Below are 8,023 nucleotides of genomic sequence, written 5' to 3'. Positions count from 1 at the left end.
GAGTGAGCTCTTCACATCAGATGGCCAAAGTATTGGAGCTTCAGGATCAGTCCTTACAATGAATATTCAGGGTTGATTTCCTTTAGGGTTGACTGGTTTGATCTCCTTGCTGTCCAAGAGACTCTTCAGAGTCTTCTCCAGCACCACAATTAAAAAGCATCAATTCTTCCACACTCAGCCTTCTTTATGATCCAACTCTCACATCCATACATGACTACTGGAAAAACCATAGCTTTGACTATATGGACCTTTGTCGGCAAAGTGATTTCTCTGCTTTTTACTATGCTGTCTAGGTTCAAAATAGCTTTTCTTCTAAGGAGCAAGTGTCTTTTAATTTCATGGCTGCAGCTACTATCCACAGTGACTGTGGAGACCACGAAAATAAAATCTGCCACTGTTTCCACTTTTTCCCCATCTATTTGCCATGATCTTAGTTTTCTGATGATCACCCTTGCCATCTCTTGTTTAACCACTTCCAATTTGCCTTGATTCATGGACCTGACATTCCAGGTTCCTATGCAATACTGCTCTTTACAGCATCGGATCTTGCTTCTATCACCAGTCACATCCACAACTAGGTATTGTTTTTGCTTTGGCTCCATCCCTTCATTCTTTCTGGAGTTATTTCTCCACTGACCTCCAGTAGCATATTGGGCACCTAATGACCTGGGGAGTTCCTCTTTTGGTATCCTATCACAATAAACTGTGGAAAATTCTGAAAAGGATGGGAATACCAGACCACCTAACCTCCCTCTTGAGAAATCTGTATGCAGGTCAGGAAGTAACAGTTAGAACTGGACATGAAACAACAGACTGGTTCCAAATAGGAAAAGGAGTACGTCAAGGCTGTATATTGGCACCCTGCTTATTTAACTTACATGCAGAGTACATCATGAGAAACGCTGGACTGGAAGAAGCACAAGCTGGAATCAAGATTGCCAGGAGAAGTATCAATAACCTCAGATATGCAGATGACACCACCCTTATGGCAGAAAGTGAAGAGGAGCTAAAAAGCCTCTTGATGAAAGTGAAAGAGGAGAGTGAAAAAGTTGGCTTAAAGCTCAACATTCAGAAAAGGAAGATCATGGCATCCGGTCCCATCACTTCATGGGAAATAGATGGGGAAACAGTAGAAACAGTGTCAGACTTTATTTTGGGGGCTCCAAAATCACTGCAGATGGTGACTGCAGCCATGAAATGAAAAGACACTTACTCCTTGGAAGAAAAGTTATGACCAACCTAGATAGTATATTCAAAAGCAGAGACATTACTTTGCCGACTAAGGTCCGTCTAGTCGAGGCTATGGTTTTTCCTGTGGTCATGTATGGATGTGAGAGTTGGACTGTGAAGAAGGCTAAGCGCTGAAGAATTGATGCTTTTGAACTGCGGTGTTGGAGAAGACTCTTGAGAGTCCCTTGGACTGCAAGGAGATCCAACCAGTCCGTTCTGAAGGAGATCAGCCCTGGGATTTCTTTGGAAGGAATGATGCTAAAGCTGAACCTCCAGTACTTTGGACACCTCATGCGAAGAGTTGATTCACTGGAAAAGACTCTGATGCTGGGAGGGATTGGGGGAAGGAGAAGGGACGACCGAGGATGAGATGGCTGGATGGCATCACGGACTCCGATGGATGTGAGTCTGAGTGAACTCCGGGAGTTGGTGATGGACAGGGAGGCCTGGCGTGCTGCAATTCATGGGGTCACAAAGAGTCAGACATGACTGAGTGACTGAACTGAACTGAACTAGTTTTCCGAATGTTGAGTTTTAAGCTAGTTTTTCACTCTCCTTTCACCTTCTTCAAGAGGCTCTTGAGTCCCTCTTCACTTTATGCCATTACAGTGATTATCATCTGCATATCTGAGGTTGCTGATATTTTTCCCAGCAATCTTGATTCCAACTTGTCATTCATCTAGCCTGGCATTTCACATGATGTACTCTGCATATAAGTTAAATAAGCAGGGTGACAATACACAGCCTTAATGTACTCCTTTCCCAATTTGGAACCAGTCTGTTGTTCCATGTCTGGTTCTAACTGTTGCTTCCTGACCTGCATACAGGTTTCTCAGGAGGCAGGTCAGGAGGTCTGGTATTCCCATCTCTTTAAGAATTTTCCAGTTTGCTGTGATCCACACAGTCAAAGGCTTTAGTTTAGTCATTGAAGCAGAAGTAGATGCTTTTCTGGAATTCCCTTGCTTTCTCTATGATCCAATGGATGTTGGTAATTTGATCTCTGGTTCCTCTGCCTTTTCTAAATCCAGCTTGAACATCTGGAAGTTCTTGGTTCACATACTGCTGAAGCCTAGCTTGAAGGATTTTGAGCACTACCTTGCTAGCATGTGAAATGAGCACAATTGTATGGTAGTCTGAACATTCTTCGGCATTGCCCTTCTTTGGGATTGGAATGAAAACTGACTTTTTTCCAGTCCTGTGGCAACTGCTGAGTTTTCCAGATTTGTTGGCATATTGAGTGCAGCACTTTCACAGCATCATCTTTGTGGATTTGAAATAGCTCAACTGAAATTCCATTACCTCCACTAGCTTGATTCGTAGTAATGCTTCTAAGGCCCACTTGACTTCACAGTCCAGGATGTCTGGTTCTAGGTGAGTAACCACACTATCCTGGTTACCTGGGTCATTAAGATCTTTTTTGTATAGTTCTTCTGTGTATTCTTGCCACTTCTTCTTAATCGCTTCTGCTTCTGTTAGGTCCTTGCCATTTGTCCTTTATTGTGCCCATCCTTGCATGAAATGTTCCCTTCGTATCTTCCATTTTCTTGAAGAGGTCTCTAGTCTTTCCCATTCTATTGTTTTCCTCTATTTCTTTGCATTTTTCATCCAAGAGGGCTTTCTTATCTCTCCTTGCTATTCTCTGGAACTCTGCATTCAGTTGGGTATACCTCCTTTGCCTTTCACTTGTCTTCTTTTCTGTTGTTTGCAAAGCTTCCTCAGATAACCACTTTGCTATCTTTGATTTCTTTTCCTTTGAGATGGTTTAGGTCACCACTTCCTGTACAATGTTATGAGTATCCGATAGACCCTCAGCATCAACAATGGGAACAGGACTGTCCAACCTTGTGTTTTGAAATTACTTGAATTGCTATTGTTCATGATGGCTATTATTTTTCTGACAAATTAAATGAAAAATAGTGTTTAGTCTCTGTCTACGATTTTGTAGCCATGAGGATAAGGAATGAGGATCACATATAGAATAAAGAGTGAGGGGCTGGATAATTCTGGATACTACATAATTATAAACCAATAACTTCTTAAAAATTAATTTCAAGATTGCAATAAGAATGGTTAAACAAGGAAGCATCTATTCTTCCTGCATAAAACCAGACTTCGGCAGTAAATGGTTGTTGTATTTCTTTAAAATGTAACTGCAAATATCATATAGGTGTTAGAATTCAACTCAAATTTTAGAACAAATCATAAAGTTATTTTAGTCACTTGTTTAACTGAACCCCAAATGGCCCTTCAGATAGTATAATAATGTTTTTAAGCAGATGAGATTATTTTTAAATGGACATATGCTGAAATTATAGCCTCTTTCAAGAAGGTGACACCATATGCAGTCAGTAATGAAATATCCATTTCAGTTAGGTCAGATAGGGTCTATATTAACACAAATTTTAAGAAGAAAAAGAACATAGGGAGGGGGCATGTGTGTACCTATGGCTGATTTATACTGATGTATGGCAAAAAGCATGATATTGTGAAGCAATTATCCTTCAATTAAAAATAAATAAATTTTAAAAACCAATAACAACCACAGGAGGTATCAACACCATATTCCAACTGAGGTCCTACTGCTGCTGAAAATCTGAGGGTATGGAAAGCCCAAGAAGGCAAGTTTAAGAGGCGACACGAAGGAAGAGGAGACTGGCAAGGAGAAATGAGAGGAGACATCCCCAAAAGCAACTCAAGATGAAAGAAAGTCAACATTAAGCATCGGAGTATGAATCTTAGTCCTTGGACCTGATAAGAAAGTGGCTTAAAATAAATGGGCCTGGGAACTCATGTACACCTGTGGTGGATTCATGTCAATGTATGGCAAAACCAATACAGTATTATAAAGTAAAAAAATTAAAAAACAAAGTTAAAAATAAATAAATAAATAAATAAAATGGGCCTGGAACTGGAGCTTCCAAAACTTACGGTTGGTGGGACATAATCAGATTAACAGAGGAAGGAAAGATGCAACTTTAAAAATGTGAGAACCTATTTGCAGGGCAGGAATTAAAACAGACACAGAAAATGGTCTTGTGGACATGGGAGGGTGGCAGGAGAGAGCGGGATGAATGGAGAGACTAGCACTGACATAGATACACCACCATGTGTGAAACAGAGAGCTAGTGGGAAGAAGCTGTGTAGCACAGGGGGCTCAGCTCGCTGCTCTGTGATGACCTGGACAGGCGGGATTGGGTGTGGGCTAGGAGGGAGGCTCAGAAGAGGGGGTTATGTATCTTTAAAGTTGATTCATGTTGTTGCAGATCAGAAACTAACACAATATAGTAAAGCAATTCTCCTGCAATTAAAAATGAATTTAAAATAAAAAGATAGGAAAAACATACATATATAGCTGATTCACTTTGTTGTAGAGCAAAAACTAATATAACATTGATCATGGAAAAAGCAAGAGAGTTCCAGAAAAACATCTATTTCTGCTTTATTGACTATGCCAAAGCCTTTGACTGTGTGGATCACAAGAAACTGTGGAAAATTCTGAGAGAGATGGGAATACCAGACCACCTGACCTGCCTCTTGAGAAATCTGTATGCAGGCCAGGAAGCAGCAGTTAGAACTGGACATGGAACAACAGACTGGTTTCAAATAGGAAAAGGAGTATGTCAAGGGTGTATATTGTCACCCTGCTTATTTAACTTACATGCAGAGTACATCATGAGAAACGCTGGACTGGAAGAAACACAAGCTGGAATCAAGGTTGCCGGGAGAAATATCAATAACCTCAGATATGCAGATGACACCACCCTTATGGCAGAAAGTGAAGAGGAACTAAAAAGCCTCTTGATGAAAGTGAAAGTGGAGAGTGAAAAAGACAGCCTAAAGCTCAACATTCAGAAAATGAAGATCATGGCATCCGGTCCCATCACTTCATGGGAAATAGATGGGGAAACAGTGGAAACAGTGTCAGACTTTATTTTTTGGGGTTCCAAAATCACTGCAGATGGTGATTGCAGCCATGAAATTAAAAGACTCTTACTCCTTGGAAGAAAAGTTATGACCAACCTAGATAGCATATTCAAAAGCAGAGACATTTCTTTGCCAACAAAGGTCCGTCTAGTCAAGGCTATGGTTTTTCCAGTGGTCATGTATGGATGTGAGAGTTGGATTGTAAGGAAGGCTGAGCGCTGAAGAATTGATGCTTTTGAACTGTGGTGTTGGAGAAGATTCTTGAGAGTCCCTTGGACTGCAAGGAGATCCAACCAGTCCATTCTGAAGGAGATTAGCCCTGGGATTTCTTTGGAAGGAATGATGCTAAAGCTGAAACTCCAGTACTTTGGCCACCTCATGAGAAGAGTTGACTCATTGGAAAAGACTCTGATGCTGGGAGGGATTGGGGGCAGGAGGAGAAGGGGACGACAGAGGATGAGATGGCTGGATGGCATCACGGACTCGATGGACGTGAGTCTGAGTGAACTCTGGGAGTTGGTGATGGACAGGGAGGCCTGGCGTGCTGTGATTCATGGGGTCACAAAGAGTTGGACACGACTGAGCAACTGAACTGAACTGAAAGCAATTATACTCCAATAAAAAAGTAGAAAAACAAAAAAAATGAAATAAAGCGGAAAATATGACGATGGAAAGGATAAAAAAAGAACAAAACACTAGCTTTGCTTTATGGATATATAATGGAATTATATCCTTTTTCAAGAACTATGCAGAATAAATATTCTACAAAGAATCTACTTTGGTATATACAGGTATATTATACTAAATAAAATGTTTTTCTCACAAGTACTCTATTTAAATATATTCATAAATGCATAGTAAATCAATTTTTAATATACTAATTTCAGTCTAGAACTATTATAAATTAAATTCAGACATAATTAAAGGGGGGGACTTCAAACCTTGGGCAGTGATTCTTCATTTTTATTCCATGTAGCACATTTCTAATAAGTCCATAAAAAGGCTATTCAAGATGCCCAAGGAAGAATCTAACCTGAGCGCACAGAACGTTTTCCATAGTCTTCCTATTGGAGAACCTATATAAAATTTCAAAAAGATGGGCCTGAGGGAAGAATGTTGTGTCCAGCAGGCAAATTTACCCTAAAGGGGTGCTTAAAGTGGTGCCTAAATTGGTGCCTAATTGATAACGTGCCCACTAATCACCCGGGTTTCTTATTAAAGTGCAGACTCTGATTCAGTCAGAGTCTGGGGATGGCCCTGAGATTCTGCGTCTCCAGCAAGCTTGCAGGGAATGACGCTGATGATGCCCGCTTTAAAAAGCGAAGTCCTAAACCATAATCCATATCACAAGCAAACAGAGAATGACATTTTACTTCCCCAAACTTCATCTTCTTGTTTGGACATATATAATGTGGAGATTTTGGCTGACTTGGAAACATTTTACACTTCTGCAAACTGAAGTTCTATTTAGAATATTTTCATTGCCCTCAAAAAGAAGTGGCATGAGAAGCAAAGAGAAAGAAGAATTGCTCTTTTCTTTAAATCTTTTTTTAAGTTAAAATATCATCTGAAAGGATAACATAAATCATCGAGAGCAGAAAAAAGCAAAAAGAAGGCTTGAGTAGGATAACCTTGAGTTAAAGAACCACGGCAGGAGAGTAAAGGGCTTTACAAAAGGAAGATGAATCAGTCCAGCCTCAGAGGTATCGCCGTCAGGGGTGGGGCTGGCCCAGCCTCCGTGGGTAACCTTGGTATGGGGTATGGGGTACGGGAGAGATTAAGTCTTAAGTACTTCGGGCTCAAAGTATTCACAGAGGCCTACAGTTGCCTAATCAAATTGCTCTTATGCCTTTGGATCAGCATTACATTACCCCACAGGGAATTTAAACACAACATAAACATGTATTTAAATGAACTTAGAAGAAAGCTTGCTGTCCCGTCTCCCATTTTAATTAGATATGTCTTATATAAGAAACATATACATGCAGACTCTGTGGTTTTCCTGGCAAGGCTACAGCCCTAAGTAAATCCACTACAGCATTATTTTGTTTGCTTTTTTCCCTTAATTAAGTTTTTAAAGTTTCCTTAGCTCTCTGTGTGGCTGCTTCAGCTTAGGCAGCCGGGTTTGTGGTGAAGGGTTAGGAGAGCACATACCAGCTTCCTCGTATGGCCCTTCCTCTTGTAGAGCTCAATGGGAAAGCAAGAGAAAAAAGAGGGCAAAACCTCCCAACTGTGCAATAATACATGCCCTTCACAGAACCCCCCTTATTTCACCTAAGAAAAGCCCATTATTTTCCAACCATATTGACAGAATGGGGGACACTCAAAATCCTTAACATCAAGTACATGGACAGTCTTCTAAGGCTTAAAGAAAACAAGGACAGTGTCCAATTTTCTAGTGCCAATGTACTAGAATATTTCACTGGCCCCCACGCTATCTTCACCACAGATCCCTGGCCTGGAGGCTCCTCTGCAGGCCAATTTCAGAGGCGGTAATCACGTCTCAGCAAGTGCACAGGACTCTGACTTCTTTCGTTCAAGTCTCAGCCAGGAAGGCAAGGTCTGACAAATGGTCACACGCTGAACAGCTGTCGGATTATTACCAGAAGGGTGAATGGCCTCAAAACGTCGTGAGTTTTTGTGTTTCTGTTGTGGATTTTGTTTTGAGTTTTAACATTAGACTTGAACACTGCTAAAACAGACAGCAAAAATGAACATGTGTATAGTATGAACTGTGTGTTGATATAGCAGGCTCCAAATGTGTGATTAAGTGAATGGTGACTCACATAAAATATAGGTATATATTTACATATCATGTGTATGTCTTAAGGCTACAGCAGAGAAGAAGACTTAATAAATCTATATGCAT

The sequence above is a fragment of the Budorcas taxicolor genome, chromosome 4 (assembly GCF_023091745.1).
Source record: "Budorcas taxicolor isolate Tak-1 chromosome 4, Takin1.1, whole genome shotgun sequence".
Classification (NCBI taxonomy): Eukaryota; Metazoa; Chordata; class Mammalia; order Artiodactyla; family Bovidae; genus Budorcas; species Budorcas taxicolor.
Note: the sequence above shows the minus strand (reverse complement) of the source record.